This window comes from Ictidomys tridecemlineatus, chromosome 5 (genome assembly GCF_052094955.1).
Source record: "Ictidomys tridecemlineatus isolate mIctTri1 chromosome 5, mIctTri1.hap1, whole genome shotgun sequence".
Classification (NCBI taxonomy): Eukaryota; Metazoa; Chordata; class Mammalia; order Rodentia; family Sciuridae; genus Ictidomys; species Ictidomys tridecemlineatus.
In genome coordinates this window covers 151,306,747-151,325,147 of record NC_135481.1, presented here as the reverse complement: position 1 = coordinate 151,325,147, position 18,401 = coordinate 151,306,747, and the positions used below count along the sequence as shown (strand labels likewise).

Here is an 18,401-nt window from a genome sequence, read left to right as displayed (position 1 = left end):
AGTACTCAATCCATGATAGCCAGCTCAGGATTTCAGAGTTAGTTGATTCCCCTGTCCAGTTATTCAATCCCTAAGAGGATGCCAGGAGCTATTTATTAGGAAGAATAGTTATGTGCAGAAGGTATAATTCTTTTTCAGAAGCTGGAGTTCTGTCCTAAGATTCTCCTATTTGGACTCTTCACATTGTTATTGGCCATAAATACTTGAGCACTATTGTATTCTTAGGTGATGAGGCCCAGGTGTCCTCACTCATGGTTGTTGCTCTTAGAGTCTCCTTGATAAATGTACTGGGATATGAGATAGCACACCGAAATAGCATATAATAACTTCAAAATGCAAAAAGTCTTAACAATCATTGTGCTCCATTTTGGAGGGTAGCAATTTATCCTTCAAAATGTTGTATACGTATATGTTGAAATGCATAGGACCCCAAGCAACTTCACTAAGTTGAATATTATGGAATTTTCTTTTTACTTTTGTAACTTACCAAGTCTCCTATGTACTTGCTACTCCCTGCCCATCAGGTCCACTCTGCATGATTTCAAGGGTGTGATCTAGTGAGGTGTTGTGGTTCCTCTGCAAACACTATCATGGCAGAGATCAGGAAAACTGGCATACCCCAAGGTAAGGTGGAAAGGTGTGCTGTTGAAACGCCTTGATGTAAGCAAACTATGGTGCTTGCAAACTGATACAGAGAACAAGAGCCAACCATCTGTCCTCATCTTCCATGGGCTGCATTACAGTTCCAGTAAAGAGAATTCACACCGAACAACAGGTATAATGGGAGTTATCAACAGGATATGTTTGCTGTGACCCACTCTCTTTCTCCAAGATGCATCTATCTTCTATAGGATCAAACAAGTCAGTGATGTGGGGACATAATAGGAACTTCTACCTTAAATTTCTCACGTTTTTGATAACAGTAGTCATCTTGATAATTACCCCAGGATATGGAATTCCTTACCTTCGATTTACCATTATGGTAGTAACATTGCTGCTTGGCTGCCAAGCGGCATGGTGGGCCTACTGGTCCCTGCCCAGAAGTGGCAGCAGAGCAGTGAAGAGGTGGAGCAGCAGAGTGGCAGCACGGTAGGTCACAGGATAGGCAATAAGCAAGGCCATGTGGAGCCTGTCATGCAGGCACTGTGAGCCAGCACAGAGGTGAGCCAAGGCGTGCTGACCTGTCACCCTGTGGCAGAGGGGCCTGCACACAGTGGGGATAACCGCAGCAGAAGCACGCTCCATGAGGTGCTGCTGCCCCATCCCATGATCTCAACTCTGGTTTCCTGACCTGCCAGGAGAAAACGGAAGTGGGGTAGACTTGAAGGAAAGTTGGGACTCAGGAATTGACCAATAGCCTCAGTATTTTTCCAAACTCGAATTAGTACAAATTTGGATCAATACCATTGGTACTTCTTCCAAACCCTAATTAGCATAAGTTTGTACCATTAGCAGTGAACCAAGTGCAATCCAAACCACTAAACCAGCACACTCTGATGGAGAATACTTGCTATCGGGTCCCCTCTTGCAGTATAAGAGTTCTGTTCCTGTTTCCACTCTTCAATAAATCCTACTCTTATAAAACTCACTCATCCTTGACTGTGGATTTCATTCTTCAAATTCATGGAGTCAAGAACCCTGAAAGAGGAAGTCATTGACAGGGAGCTGCCAGAGTCCACTGCAACATTGCAGGGCATGGCCTGCCATTGTGAGCTGAGACACTTTTCGGCTACAGATGCCTGCAGCTTGTGCAGACCCCACCTGCCAGCAGAAACAGTGAGTTGAGTTTCATCTACATGGCTTATGGTAGAGCGCTTGCATTGCATGGGTAAAGCACTGGATTCGATGCTCAGCACCAAATAAAAATAAATAGATAAACAAAGATATTATGTCTATCTACGACTTAAAACAAACAAACAAACAAAAAGAACCTCTCCGGGGTCTGCAGGGAGGCAAATTCCAGGGCTTTCACTTTCTTTTTACTTGCTATTTACTTGTTACCAATATAGCACGAGCTCCATAGAAAGATAGCCGTGGGGGCTTTGCTGGCTGAGGAGGATAATGAGTCCCACTGTGCATTCAGAAACTGAGAAGTGACCAACAGGGAGCCCCCACACACATCAGCTTGTGGAAATTCACACTTGAGACAAAAATATTTTTTATATTCAAACCTCCATACTCCTCACTTTTATGCTGGGTCACAATGGTGTTTTTAATTCCCTCCAAATTAATGACATCTCAAAGCCAGTCCCAAGAAATCCCTGAATAATCAGGATATTCCTTCCCCCTAATGTTTACAGGTAGAACACATTTGTCAGGACAGTCACTCTAAAGACAGGCTCCAGGCACCTCTAGGAGACTTGGACTATTATTTCAGTCTTTTCTCAAGGGGCCCTGCCTCATATTTAATGAAGGGGTTCCATTCCTGTCAAGTGGCTCAGATCTAGAAACTTGATGAGTGACTCTGCATTATGACTACTGAAGTAAGGAATTTTGACTCCAAACCTACTATTGTTTGGAAATTGACTCTCTCCCAAAGACTCACATGTTAAAGGTTTGGTCACCAGGGTAGCACTATTGGGAAGTGGCAGAACTTTTAAAAGGCAGAGCCTAGTGGAGGTCTTTAGGTGACCAGGGGTGTGCCCTCAAAGGAACTTATGGGACCTTGACCTCTTCTTTCTCTATTTTTTTTTTTCCTTCCTGATGATGAGGTGAAAGTTTTTCAGTGCCACATGCTATTTCCATAAAAGCTCTAGGGCCAACCAATCGTAGACTGGAAACTCCAAAATTATGAACCAAAGTAAATCTTTTATCTATATAAGTTTATTATCTCAGTAATTTTGTTATAGTAATAGAAAGCTAACACAAATCTGATTTTTTAAAATAAAATTTTATTGAGGCTTATTTTCTACACAGTAAAATGCTCAAATATCAAAAATTGATGAGTTCTGACAAAAGAATACCACCCTGTTATTACTATAAGCAAGATCCAGAGACCCTCTACCCAACCTCCACTGCACTTCCATTCCCAGAAGCAGCAATTGTGCAGGTTTCCATCGCTTTGGATATTTTCTGTCCTCAAACGTCATACAAATGGAATCATAATATTACTGTTTTGTATCAGTTTTCACTTGCTCAACATGATGTTTTTAAGATTCATTCACATTACTGTGAACACCAGTCATTTCTAACTTTTTAATTACTGTATTATATACATTGTATGATGATACCACCCTTTGTATATCCGTTTTCCTACTAATGGGCATTTGAGTTGTTTTCAGTTTGGGAATTAAGCTACTCTGAATACTTACAGACATCTGGAAGATATAGGCTTTTGTTTCTTCTGGATGAATACAAAGAATGAAATTGCTGGATTATATACTGAGTGTACATTAAACTTTATCAGAAATACCCCATGTTCCAAACTGATTGTATGGTTTTTGCCCACTAGCAAATGGCTTCAGTTACTTGAGACAGAAACATACCTTGTCTGTTCTTTCTGGTGCCCATGCAGTAGCCTCCACAGCCTTCTAACAATCCCCCCTTACCTGGAACAGCCCAAGTGGATGTCTGTTCAAGGTTTGACACACCTGAGTCAGGGACATGTGTAAGAAGCACAAGATCTCTTCATAGCCCACAGTTTTTGCACAAACCTGGGTCATGTACCCATCTTCCAGCAAACCTACTTATCCCATGCCTCCCTTCTACTCCCTTCTTCTTGGAGGCTGAGCTCACATTTTGCCCTATGTACTAGTAACCTTGGGTGTGCCTCATCTCCTTTAAGAGTGTGGTTCCTGAGTGTCAGGATATGTGTCTGGTTTACCTTGTGGCCCACAAAGGCCCAGCATCTTTTTCATCTGTGCAAAAGAGAAGCCCTCCTGGGTGCATCTAGGTGAGCCAGGAATACAACATTCACCCAAGGCATACCCCCTCATCGAAGGACATGAAGATGACTATCTGTCTGTAATCCCCAGGAAACAGCTGGCAGTACCCCAGAGGATGTTCTACCCCATGCAGTGCTCAGCTATACCCAGGGTAGAAACTGCCTCGTAAGGAAGAATTCTCAGGGGAGGTGAGTGTGGCACAGGGTCTCAATCTCATCAGACAGAGCAGGAGACAAAGGGACATTCCAGCAAGCAGAACCTATACTCCTTCCACAAACACTGATTGTAGACTGCTTTGTGTTGGGCTTGCTAAATCACCTGGGTAATCACCTAGGAATAAGAGATGAACTTCCTCACCTGGTGGGAGGAAAGACAGGGAGGAGGCAGCTACCAGACAGCAGAGAAGTTGCTACAGTGAGAAAGTACAGGAACCCTGGGGTCCAGCCACTTCCCTCTGGGACCAAGGGATGAGGAAGACTTCAGGGAGCACCTCCTATGGGCAATGGGCCTGGGGATGTATCTCACGGCTCAAATAAGGAGGGTCATCATCACACTTTTATGGCCCAAGAAACTAAGATCACACATCATCTCCCCAAGGCCATACAGCAAGGAAGGAACCAGCCATGCTACAGGGAAGCTGGGACTGACCCCCTAAGTCTGTGCGTATGTGGGACTTGCCTTCAGAGAGACAGGAAGATCAGATTTATCAGGAAAATGGGAGTGCATCCCACAGGCAGCCCTAGAGGTCATCGAGAGGGTGCAAAGAAGACCATCCCCTTGGGCCCCTTAACCTCTGGCCTGTCAATCACACAAACAATGCAAGGGCCACAAAGGGAAGTGGAAAATGACCACGTCCTCCTTCCCAGCTCCTTTTGTCCTGGCAGAACCATGGGGCCAGCCTCTCTCCTGAGTCCCTGTGTCCAAGGGAATCCCCATTCTTCAGATTCAGGTCCAAGTTTGAGGTATGAATTTTGGTTTGTTTGTTTTTCTGAAATAATGAGGACTGAACCCAAGGCCTTGTCTGTGTTAGGAAAGTGTTCTACCACTGAGCTGTACTTCCAGGCCCTGTGGTCTGCATTATTTAATTTCCAGATATTGATAGCAGCATTTCAACCACTAAAATGAGAACTTACTGCAGGAACTAGATCAGGAGTGGATGAGTCATGACCAGCTGGACAGCCCTTCATTGAGCAGTTAAGAGGAATGACAGAAGGAGGAGCCTGGAAAGAGAAATGGTAAAAGCCATGCCTGCCAGCTATGGGCCTCCCAAGACCACCGTGAGCACCTCAGAGGAAAGTTTGTGGTTGTGAGCAAGTATGGTGTTTAAATGGTTCTGTCAGTCCAAGATCCATTGCCATGGAAGCTCCTATGTTCTGGAAAAATAGTTGGTCCTGATCAGTAATGTGAAAGCTAAAAATCCTACCTGATGACCACCCTGGAATAGAAGACCCCCATGGGACAGAGCATTTGCCAAATATGTGCTGCAGGAGATGGATTTAGACCCCTACAGTTTCATTCCACTAATGGAGCAGAGCAGATCCCTCTGGAGAGCCAATGGGCAGAGATGAAGAATGTGAGCAACAGAGGAAATGGTACCAGGAATGATGGGACTTGACTTGGCTGGAAAGCTGGGCATACCCGAGTGGAGACTCTAGAGACCGGCCAGAGGGCACACTCATCAACACAAGTTCCAAAGGGTTTTAGATTCATGAGGAAGAAGAAGTTGTGGAGTTGGGCCCTGATAAGTGCAAAGGCTCTGGAGAGAGCAAGAGATGGTGGGTGAGGAAGCTGAGTGGGCAGAAGTCTGTCACTGGGGTCATGGTGCTGCCGGCCCTCCTCAATTCCACTGTTCCCCCTCCTCCACCAGGAACCACTGTCCACAGTGTTAGGCACGACACTCACCCAGTCATTGCATCTGCTCTGTGACACTGGTGAGATGGGGCCACCAGAACGGTTACAAACTGGGTGTCAAATCTAGAGGGGCCCAGACCTTCTGGATGCAATCAGCATTGACTTCATGGAAAGTGCATTTGGACCCTTGTTCCCAGTTGGTCTGGATGTGTCGTGGTCAGCCCCATCTGCTGAGGAGGAAAGGCTTGGTGCTTTCAGAGGACATTCAGTGGCTTTGTTCTCAGAGTCTCTGAAGCTGCACTTAAGTTATAAGAAGAAAAACATAAAGAAAATAAAAAGACCCAGAAGATGATAAGAAAATTCACAGTAAATTTTTTTTCTTAGATTGAGCCTGGGGAGAGCTTTTAATTGCCTTTGTTTTCTATATATTTTAAGCCAGTAGAAAGGATGTGAAAAGTCAGGTGAGGGGCAAATTAAAACCCTCTCAGATGATTGAGTTGGGGACTAACTATTCTTTTGGGCTTGGTACCAATTATAAACCTGTGAGTTAATAATCTTACATTTCTATAGTAATAAATATATTAATTCTTCCCTTCATCATAACCCAGTTTTGTGATGTGTGTGTTTGCCCTCTGGGTAGAGGAAAAAATGCAACCAGCTGCCTCACAGTGCACAGATGGCTGACTTCATTGGAGCAAATCCCCAGTCAGGCTATCATACTGGATCAGAGGTGTCCGGGTGGTGGTGGGGCGGGGGGTCTTTGAAGCTTTCCTCATCTTAGATGTCAGGAAAGCCAGAAAATTTACAACAGGATTATTCAATGTTTTGGTTTGTTTGTTTGTTTGTTACACATAGGAGATAAACTCAATAAGTTGCTTTTGACTAACCAATGATTTACTACTCCTTTTAAATCTACTATCTTGACCGAATAGTTCGTTCTGTAGTTCTAGATTTTTTGGCCAAGGGCTGTGATCTGTCATCTGAAATTCAAAACCTACTGCAACACACTCAACAATAATAAATCATAAAGTTGGGTTTAGCACTTTATCATCAAATCAAGCCTAACAGTTTCTATTCCTTTGCTACCGGCCAGTAGTTAGAGGGAAACACTCAATCCGTACACTTCCTTGATGACAACTAGAAATGAATAAAGACACCCAACATGTTAACTCCAAAAGCAACTTCTTTAAAAGTAATCAACATCGTCAGTTAGATTTTTTTTTTTTAAAGCCAGATTTTTAAAAATTCCTTTCCTAGGTGCCTCAGCACTGCCACCTTGAGGAACCTTTCTAACCAAGAGAGATGAACACATACAGAAACTACCTCCCTCCTCTGGTGGGGAAATTGCCTAAAAAATGGTTTTCATGGCCTCAGTGAGAGGGCATCTGAATATTTTTATGGTACCCACTTCAGAGCTAGGACCCTTTCCTGCTTGGTTAACCCTCACAGTTATTTCCCTCCACAGATGCTGCTCTTCTGGTCAGTTTTGCAGATGCTTTGCAGCCTTGGATGAGCGACCACAGTGTCACAGTACACCCACCACTATAGGGTGCTAAGACCATCGGGCCCCCAGACACTGAAAACAGCAAAAGACAGTGAGTGAGGAGAAGACAGAGGGCCCTGGGCAGAAACTGGCTGTGTTCTGGGAAGTTGTGTTCATGCCCCCATCTGAAAAACTCAGAGTAATAGTTATAATGCTCCCTGTGTTGCCCATCTAAGGCTTGAAGAAATGAGTGTCAGTGTTGCTCTGATTTTGAACTCATGAGACTTCATTCTATGGATCACTCAAAGTCTGTATGTGATAAATGGTGGAAATATTCTTTTCCACTTGATCATATAAATATTATTAATAAACTTTCTGGAAAAAGAGAAAGAAGTCCTAACTGGGATTCTCATAAAGGAAAAGAGGGTGGGAAACTGGCAGGCATGCCAGGACCACCTCAGAGTACTCCTAGGATGTTGCCCACAAGAGGATAGTCACAGAGTATCTGGGGAACCTCTGCAGGAACATCCCTCAGATTCAGTGCATGGATCTCTCTTGAAAATGGATCCTAATGGTCCAGAGTGAAGATCAAGTTCAAATTCCAAGCCTTCAGTGGAGTCATCCCAGAGGCCTACAACTCTGGTTGGAGAGTGCTATGGTTTTGAAATGGTTTGTCCTCCAAAGGTTCATGTGTTGGACACTTGATCCCCAGGAAGGAGGTGTTAGGTGATAGTGTGGTCTACTGGGAGATCCTTAGATCACAGGGTGACAGGCCCTTGGAAGAGATTAAGGTGGCTCTCATAGAACCTCTGAGCTCTGTCTCAAGATTTGTTTTAAATGTGAGTTCAACCCCTGATTGCTTTCTGGCTTTCTGTTCTGAGATGTGATCTCTTCTTCCCATACTCACTTTCACCACTGTGACCCAATTGTTCCCTCCCCAGAGGCTGAACCAATCTGATCTTGGACTTTGAAACTCCAGAAACGTGAGCCAAGTAAACATCTTTACTGCATATAGTTAACCTAACTTGTATAATTTTTATAGCCATAAAAAATTGGCCCAACAGAAAGATGGCCTGAAAGAGGTACAGGAATCTCCACTCGGACTAAGGGTGAACCAAGTAATGTGAATCAACACACCTAGCCCACTCATCTATCAACCCATCCAACCACTAGAGACTGCTGAAAATGTAAGGGACATCTGTTAAACATAACTGTCAAAGGTCCCTTAAGACTCACCTTAATCCCTTCCAAGGCATTTCCCCCAGTGACCTAAGGACCTCCCAGTAGACTCCACCTCTTAAAGATTCCACATTCTCTCTCAACACCATCACCCTGGGGTTCAATTTTCAGCACATGTGGGGCTATTTTTTATCTGAAGGGTACTACTAATGCTAGAAAAGTGGTAAAAAAAAATCCTCTGTAGGATTAAGGGGACAAAAAGAAGAATTCAGGGCCCTTCAAGAGTAGAAGCCCTAAAGGGTGGGAATATTTGGGGGCTAGGATATCAAAGAATAGTCATCTAAGGGAAAAACAAGAAAATTAACCCTTACAGAGACTGCACCCTGACTTCAGTTTTCAGGTTGGCTCAGGATACCTTGATTCATGAACTGGACTGAGGAAAACTTGTATGCCATTAAGTTGCCAGAAGCAATTGAGAATTTTCTTTAAAAACAAGCAAACAAAAGCAGTAACCTATGCTTCAAAGTATTTCTACAAACAATTGTGCATATACAAACAATAAAATATATAACAACAAACAATAAAATATAACCAGGCATTCAAGAAGACAAATCAACACAAATGAAAACTAGCAGAAACAATGAGCAATAGAAATAAGCTCATGCAAGTCCTAGAGAGTAAAATATCACATATACATTTTTAACTAATGTGAAGCAAAAAAAAAAAAAAACAAACAATTTTTAACTAGCTGTGCTTGCTACTTTCAAGGAGGAATAAGCAAAAGATTGGGAATTTTGGTGAACTTGAAAGTGATCTTGTTTGTTTTCATGTGTGTATGTGTGTGTGTGTGTGTGTGTGTGTGTGTGTGTGTGTGTGTTTAGTGGCACAGCATAAATGAAAGAAGATAGACTGTAAAAGCTCTATGCTGCATGATTGCATTCATATGATAGCCTGCAAAAGGCAAAACCATACAGACAGAAAACACACTGAAAGTTGTAAGATTTGGGGGATTGGGGACAAGTTGACTATGTAGGGGATGGCACAGGGAAATTATAGGAACCTCTACATTTTTCAAAACCCATAGATAGAACCGTACTCACAGAGAGTAGCTGTAATAGATGAAAATGTTTAAAAATCATGCAGGAGGCTGGCGTATCCCAGGACAGAACTCAGAATGTGACAAGAGATTCTTACTGCATACAAATGGTCACAGGGCCTTTGTGCAGGGATGGGGAAAGCAACTGGTCTGAGCAACAGTGAAAAATGGTATATTGATGGGAACCCTTAAGAGTTCAGATAGAAGGAACTACACTTCAGTTAGAAAATTTATTTCAAGTAAGAGTAGGTTAGCAATTTTGAAATTGTCTTACATCTATTCTGGGGTTGAACACAGAGATGAGGGCACTTTGGGTGGTAGCAGCTGGTATCTTGCATCTTGCTGGGAGTGGAGGGGTACAGGTCTGAAAGGGGGAGGTGAGAATGTGACCCATAGCCTGGCCACAGTCTGAGATCTGAGACCTCGGTATGGATTCATGCTTGGCTCAATGTAGAGATAGAAGGACGGAGTGAAATCAAGAAAAACAACTGATTTCTAAATGAGTAAATGTACACACATGCACTTCCTAGCTCTGTCCACTGAGACTGGCTGGGAACAGCCAAACCCCAAGTCTCAAGGAGCACACCCCACTCCCAGATCTTTGTTTTAGATACTGTTTTCCCACAAGAGAAAACAGTACTCCTCAGAGAACTGCTAATTCTGGGGCATAGCAGCTGGGGCAGCAGCCCTAGGCTTTGGCTTCTCTATGGTAATGGAAAGCAGGCAAGGGAAGAGAGAGAGGCTGCGGAACATCTTTGCTCCCCTGCAACCTGAGTTGGGGGAGGCTGAGTGGTGTGGGTGTTTGCACAGAAGTCTGTCACCTCAGAAGGGGAATCCTTCTGACCCCCAGATCATGAAGTCTCTTCATTCACCAGAAGCACAAGGTTATTGTAATCAGGCTGGATAATGCAGAGAAAACATCATCCTATACCATGTTTCTATGAATGAAATTATGCATACATCCCCAAAATAGGAAGACAGAAGATAGAGTGGTTAAAAATACATATTTTAATGTGAACATTAGTGACCAAAAATCTTTGTTCTTCCAGGATACTCTCTCTACTAACAGTGAGTTTGTAATCATTGTGACAGTAAGAAATAGGATTTCTCCAATGTAGGAAGAGGGTTGCAAAATATTAGTGCATGAGCACCTCAGGAAAGCTAAATTTTTAGGTTTTGCTTTTAAGAAATAATGTTGATGAATACATTACTATAGCACAAATTTCCAATTGTTGAAAAGAATTTCTACTACAGATCACTAGTGATATATCCAGGATGGAGCCAAAGACGTGAATTAATGTTGTCACCGTTTATAATTAGATGTTCTCTTTTGACCTCTTTCCTCATAAGTTTTACATAGACAAAGTGCTAGCCTTTGCCTGAAAGCTGCAAAAATGATTATTTCCATAATTAAAAATAAACTGCATGTTAGGTTTTGGATCTGGAATATTCCCCAAAAGTTTATGTGTTGAAGACTCTTCCCCAGTGCAGCAACGTCCAGAGGTAGGGTTTGGGGAAGTGATTAGATCATGAGGGTTCTGATCTCATCAGTAGATTAGTGCATTTGATGAATTGATAGTTTAAATGGGCCACCAGGACATGGTGGAAACTGTAGACAGATATCATATCCCTGGTTCTGCATGCACTTGCTCTCATGTTCGTGTTCTCATTCTCTCTCTCTCTCTTTCTCTCTCTCTCTCTCTCTCTCTCTCTCTCTCTCTCTCTCTCTCTCTCTCTATCTCTATCTCTATCTCTATCTCTCGCTCTCCTTCATGGTTACCAAATGCTGAGCAGCTTTCCTCTGTCATGTTTCTGCCTCGACACCATCCAACCGTGGACTGAAATTGTGAGCCAAAATAAATCACGTAATTTGGTCACAATGATGAGAGGCTGACTAACATGCTGTGTTACATTTTTCTTTTTCTTTTCCTTTTTTTTTCCAGTACAGGGGTGCTCAACCACTGAACAACATCCCCAGCCTGTTTTATTTTTTATTTTGAGACAAGGTCTTGCTAAGTTGCTTAAGGCCTCAATAAGTTGCCAAGGCTGGCTTTGAATTTGTGATCCTCCTGCTGCAGCCTCCCAGACTGTAGAATTATAGGCATATTCCACCATGCCTGGCTGGTTACATTTTTCAATAAGAAGAAAAGTTAATGCCATTGATTTGCCCTGTTTACTTTCTCATTACTTCCTTATAGAGTAAAATCTTATAAAGCTATGACATTTTTCTTATAATGCATTGTCTCAAGACATTGCATACCTGTGGTAGGTACAAAGGAAGAGGAAGACATTCAGAGATTTACTATCAGTGTTACCTTCCCACATTGAATGTTATTCCCTTCTTCTTCCAGTATAACAAAATACAAATCAAATGCACAGATTCAATTTCCAGTGTTTTAAAATGTAATGCTGGGGGGCTGGGGATGTGGCTCAAGCAGTAGCGCGCTCGCCTGGCATGCGTGCGGCCCGGGTTCGATCCTCAGCACCACATACCAACAAAGATGTTGTGTCGGCCGAGAACTAAAAAATAAATATTAAAAATTCTCTAAAAAAATGTAATGCTGGAGCTGGGGTTGGGGCTCAGTGGTAGAGCACCTGCCTCGAAGGTGTGAGGCACTGGGTTTGATTCTCAGCACCACATAAAAATAAATAAATAAAGATATAGTATCCATATACAACTAAAAAAAAAATTTAAATGTAATTCTCCTTATGAAAATTATTCTGTATAAGGTTGTATGTGCATTGTATGTATACAAGGCAAGGTGTGGTTTCTCCTTGGCTGCCAGAACACTTAAATCCCTTTGGCCAGTCCTGCTAGAAAAATTCAACAATAACCCTTCCCCCAAGTGATCCCTGGTAAACTCTTATTCTCTCTCCCTCTGCACAGCCACTCCTATATCCACTCCAACCATAGGGACATGCTCCTTCACAAAATCCCCCAAGGTTGCCCTAGGCCTAGCTAAAGCTTCAACTTGGATCCAGCCCATAAATGCCAGTGACAGAATGCATCTGTGCTGGCATCATGGGGACTTTGATAAGATGGGACCACAGCTTTCCTGACCTAGTAAACTATTCCTTCTACTTTTACCACAGTTTGTAAGATCCAAAAGTTGTCAATGCCTGATCTGCATGGATCACCAGGCCACCTTGCAGGCCAAAGGTTTGCATGAAGTGCCTCTGGGGTCTCAAATTGACTTGAACTACCTTCTTCCAGGGCTACCTTCCAAAAGCCACAGAATGATGACATCCACAGGACCATAAGGTGGGGGCACACTCAAAAGGCTTTGGAAACAAATAGCCCTGGATTCAATCCCAGCCTTGTCAGCTGCACAGGTGACCAGTTGTGACTTTAAGATGACCACTTCAGAAAAAGAAATGCTGCCTACCAGCTGGCTTGATCCTCGGGATCTGCAGCCTCAGACCCTCCTGTGGTAGTGAGCTGCCCTCTCCCAACATCAGCTCAGAGCTGAAACTTCAGGAAAGCTGGCATTTCTGCAGAGCTTCTGTGACCTCATCTGACCAGGCACAGTAGCCTGTGCATTGATTGCAGACCCATGAAAGTCTCAGTGGGGCCCAGCATGGGGAGACCTTGAGAGTAGGGCTAGATCTATTCTCCCTCCATTCATCTCCTACCTATGCTGTGGCTGGAAGTGAACATTTGTTGATGGAAGAAAGACAGGGAGGGGAGCAAGAGATGAAGCAGGGTCCATGCTCAGTGAGCTCATAGTATAGTGAGGGAGACTCAGCCAGGGGTAGAATGAACATGTGCATCAGACATATTTCATGGGCACTGCACAGGCAAATCCAAAGGGATAGAATGAAAGACACTACTACTGGGGGACATATTGTGCACTCTAAGCAAAATCTGATACTAGAAAGTGGCACTAAAGAGAGAGCACACTAGGAGATATTTCCTTACCAAGGTTAAGGTCCTGGAGGGAGCAAGCACATATGTCTCCATCTCAAGCTTGGAAGCCGCCTAGACTCCCCCAGCTCAGCTACTTCATGGAAGAAAATCATCCTCAAAGGTATGGATCTGCATAGGTGGCCTGATTCTGAAAACAAAAACGAATGCTCAATTAAATTTGAATTTCTGATAAACAGTGAATACAATTGTTAATATAAATATGTTCCAGGCAATATCTCAATGATATTTTGGCATTTTTGTCTGAAATCCAAATTCAACTGAACATCCACTATTTTCTCTGGCTACCCCAGCCTAGGTGACTCCTGATTGGCTGGTGTTCTCACCAACTACCTGGGGAGAAGATGGGTCCTCCCTGCTTATGTTGATATTAAGTAATTTTGAAAACTTCATCCCATGAATTCATGACCCAGTGTCTTCAAATGGGCCTTCTCATGAGAGGGCAAGCAAGACCGGATAAAGGGAAAGGACTTCAGAGAACACCTTCGCTGCATGAGCTGCCTGAGCTGCCCTGACAGGCCTGCTGGGGAGGGGGCTTTGCAGGGTTGGAGGTGACAGGAAGCAACAATGTGGGTGACCACACATGCATTGCTAGGGTGCCCAGTGGCACTGAGCTCAGAAGGGCTATGTACTTGTCAGAGCCCCTCGGAGCCCCCACAGCCTTGGAGCACTGAGGCCCCCTCCCCTCTGGCATGGAAAATGACTCATATCTGAAGAATGGGCTGATCAGTGGAGAATTTACCTTTCCAGTAGCATCTGAGACAGGGTACATAGACAGGGAGAAGCCTACCTTCACACCTGCCCAAGGTGTGAAGTGCCTTAGGGCCTGAATCCCAGGCAAGACAGCCAAGTACCAGGCTCTCAGACAGCCTCCACAGGAAGAATAAAGAAGATTAATGCCCCAGGGGGCTGAGGATTTAGCTAAGTGATACAGTACTTGCCTACCATGAGCAAGGCCCTGGGTTCAATTCCCAGCAATGCACAAAAAAAAAAAAAAAAAAATTAAGTGCCCTGGAAGCTCTTGCTGAGCACAGAGGTGCATGTGTGTGCCTGTGTCTGTCTCTTTCAGTGTCACCATGTGTGATTATCTGTGTGTGTGTGTGTGTGTGTGTGTGTGTGCGCGCGCGCCTGTCTCCACATGTCTGCATCTGCCAGAATGTCTGCATCTGTGTTTTGGTGGGTGCACACATGCTTGTGCCCCTGCATACAGCATGTTTTCTTCCTCCATAGCTGCCCCTGGAATCTTTGTCTTTGATGCTCTAGGAGGAAAAAGAGGCCAATTCCACATATCTTGTAGTTGTAGGCAGAAATCCTGGCAGCTCTTCTCTCTAATCAGAGGGTGGGCTATGGGAATTCCCTCAGTCTTGAGATGCAGATGCTTATGACCCTACAGCAGGCAGGGGCAAGTTGGGGAGAGTAGGTTCAAGGTGAGTCACACTCTTAGCCATAGCCCAGACAGCTCCTTGGGCCAAAACTGGGGCTCATTGGGCTGTGAGATGCAGGAGTTTGGGTTTGTCTGGAACCCACAGTAAATAAACAGGAAATTCCTAAGTGGCTCATGAAAATGACTTGCCAAAGTCTGGGTGAAAATGGATCATTTAAGGAAAAACAGAACTCATAATTCACACTTTCTTTCCAGGCTCACTTTTTTTTCCAAAGAAATGTTTTCATAGAGTTTTGAATGGTTTTAAAACATGTACAATAGAAGGATGTGAAAAGTCAGCTTCAAAGGAATGGCATGTGATTTAGCTAAAGAAAACAAGCTGATGCAGGGAGGTGGGGTCTGGACGCCCACACTCAAGGCAGTCGCAGACTGTGGTGTGCTGTCTTTCTGGCTGCCTAGGTGTGTCTGAGCAGGTGTGAGGATATTTATGGAGGATTTTCATACAGATAGGAGCATACTGTGCACATATCAGAACATCTTGATCTGCTCCATCCTGTTTTCTGGAACAGACACTCGAGACTGGGTAAATGAAGGATACTCTACTGAAGTTGTCCCTATTTGGTGGGCACCAAGTATTTCCTAACTTTTGTCACAAGCACTGCTGTCATGAACAACTTACCATTTGTCTTGGCTCAATTGTGAGCTCGTCTGCAGGATGAAACCCTACAGAAGGAATCACTGTGCCATGTGTGTGCAAGCACACTTTGAGTGACATTACTGGTGTCATGAGGAATGGAAGTGAGCAGTCACCAAGAAGTCCATTCTGAGCACATACCAGCCACAAGGCTACTGACCTCAATTGCATGCTCCACTGAGAGCAGAGAATCAGGGCCAGCATGCCCTAGGACATGTGGACACCTGCACCCAGCATTTTCTTAGAGAGGATTAGGAGAGGAGAGCCGGGACAACATTCTGTCATCTAGTGAGGCTATGTTGGCTCCTATGAGGCTTTGCTCATTTGAAATCTGACCAAGAGGAATAGAAGAGCACCATGTCCAGTCTCCCTATTGACCCTCCAGCACAAGGGGCAAGTTGTGGCTGGTGAGGACCAACTATTCCAAGAATGAGAGTGGGAAGAAGCTGCATTCCCTGCACCTAAGAGAAGAGCAGAGTAACCCAGCTTCAGCATGACTTCTCCACCCTTGTGCTATGATTTGAATATAATTTGTCCCTTCTGAAACTCATGTTGAAATTTGCTACTATGGTGATTTGGGAAGGTGGGGACTTTTCAGAGATGAGTAGTTCATTAAGAGGGAGTAATACAGTTCTTGCAGGACTGGGTTAGCTGGCACAAGAGCAGGTTGTGATACAGCAAGGCCAGTCTTTATGTTTCATTGTTTTGAACCCATCTGCTTGCCCTTCTGCTTCTGTGTCATGAGTTGAAGCCATGCAAGGCCCTTACCAGAAGCTAAGCATATGCTGGCACCATACCCTTGGTCTTCCCTGCCTCCAGAAACATCAGCCAAAATAAACCTCTATTCTTTATAAATCACTTAGTCTCACGCATTATATTATAGCAACTGAAAATAGACTAAAACTTCATTCTCTTACTCCCCAAGCTCTGGTTTATCCCATTCAAAGTTGGCCACATCCTTGTCAAGCGCCAAGCTACTCTAGGACAAGATCTGCTCTGGACAGAATTTGTGGGTCATAATGGGTAGCTATCGGCTCCAGTGAGAAACCAGGGTACCTTCTTCTTCTTTAGAAGCCTGTGCTGGATGCCTCCAAATACTCAGGTTTGCTATGGGGCTCCCTCCACTCCCATATTCATGCTTAGTGCCCAAAGCTGAGCAAGCTGTAGTCTGGCAAACTGTAACAGTAGAGTGGCCTTATTCTGAGACTGATGGGACTTTGACTCCACATGGATAACCAGACTCATGGTCTGGGCCCCATCACTCATGGTTTTGTCTTCATCCAGGGTGGTCTGGAGACTCTTAAGAACACAGTGATGGCTCTTGCTTCCCACCTCCTATTTCTAGAATTTCCTCCTACAGAACATGTGTCTATTGTACATCTGAATAGTGAGAGAGTTGGTGAGATGAACTATCTCCCCTTTAGAAATCTCCTTTTGAAATTTTGAATACAATAATAAAGCATACGTTCTCAAACCAAAATGTAATCAAAGTAGAATCAATGCCAAAACACAATAGGAAGATCTATAAATACTGAAAGCTAAACAATACCAGTCTAAATAGTTCATATTTTGAAGAGGGAGTCTCAAAGAAAATTTTAAAGAATATGCAAACAATTAAAATTGAAGAAGGTTAACGGTACATGTCAACTTGCTTGAGTCACAGGATGCCCAGATAGGTAATTAGACATTATTTCTGGATGTGTCCATGAGATCGTTTCTGGTAGAAGGTATATTTGAATTGCTAGATGCTTAACACAAGTGACTCTCTCAAAGTGAGGGGCATCATTCAATCCAGTGAGGACCTGAATAGAAAAATAAAGTTAGAGGAAGGTTGGATCAACTTTGCATGAGTGCTTGAGCTGGGACATAGGTCTTCTCCTACTCTTAGTGCTCCTGATTCTCAAGCCTTCAGACCTGGACTGGAATCTGCACCATCGCCTCTCCAGCTCTCAGGCGTTTGAGCGACACCATTGGCTCTCTGACCCCCATCTTATGGTTGGTGTATTTGGGGACTTCTCAGTCTCAATAACCGTGTGAGCTAATACTTATAATATTACATCTTATATAATATACATAATACTTATGATATTGCATCTACATATGTAATATTTTTATATGGAGAGAGAGAGAGAGAGAGAGAGAGAGAGAGAGAGATTCTATTGGTTCTGTTTCTCTGCAGAACCCTGAGCAGTAAAAATGAAAACACAGCTTATCAAATAAGTGGGATGCAGCCAAAGCAGTGCTGAGTGGGAAATTTACAGCATTAAAAGTTTACAGTAGGGGCTGGGGATGTGGCTCAAGTGGTAGCGCGCTCGCCTGGCATGCGTGCGGCCCGGGTTCAATCCTCAGCACCACATACAAACAAAGATGTTGTATCCGCCGAAAACTGAAAAATAAATATTAAAAATTCTCTCTCTCTCCTCTCTCTCTCACTCTCTCTTTAAAAAAAAAAATTAAAAAAAAAAAGTTTACAGTAGGAAAAAGAAGAAGGACTTTGGGCATGACAGCTCATGCTGTCATGGACCCACACCAGTTGTGTTGGTCAGCTTCCCATGGCTGTAATGAAAAACCTGAGAAGATGATTAACTTATAAGGAGAAAAGGTTGACTTTAGCTTGAAGTTTTAGAGGCACCAGTGCTTGATCTCAGTAGTAACAGAGCACATCAAGGAAGGAGCGTGTGACAGAGAAAAACCACTAACATCACAAGACAGGGAGCCAAAGACAGAAAGAAGAAGGCACCAAAGTCCTGAAGTTTCCTTCAAGGGACTGTCCCCAGTGACCTAAGACCCCATCCCTAGGCCTCACCTCCTCAAGGTCCTGCCACCTCCCAAAAGCACCACTCTGGGGACCAAGCTTTAACACAATGCTTAACACTCAAGCTCCAAACTATAACAACAACGAAAC

At 43.7% G+C, this 18,401-nt stretch overlaps 1 long non-coding RNA gene across 3 annotated transcripts in view; it reads right to left on the bottom strand.

Annotated features, from left to right (window-relative positions):
- Nucleotides 1–2,871: 2,871 nt before the first annotated feature.
- LOC120886918 (uncharacterized) overlaps nt 2,872–18,401 on the bottom strand; it is a 66,624-nt gene continuing 51,094 nt past the window's right edge. For 2 of the 3 annotated variants that reach the window (XR_013439489.1, XR_013439491.1), the window contains 2 exons: nt 13,413–13,548; nt 2,872–6,035 (listed from right to left, as the gene is read on the bottom strand). This is a non-coding gene — a long non-coding RNA (uncharacterized LOC120886918). The remainder of the gene's footprint in view (nt 6,036–13,412; nt 13,549–18,401) is intronic. The other variant, XR_013439490.1, reaches the window with a different exon arrangement.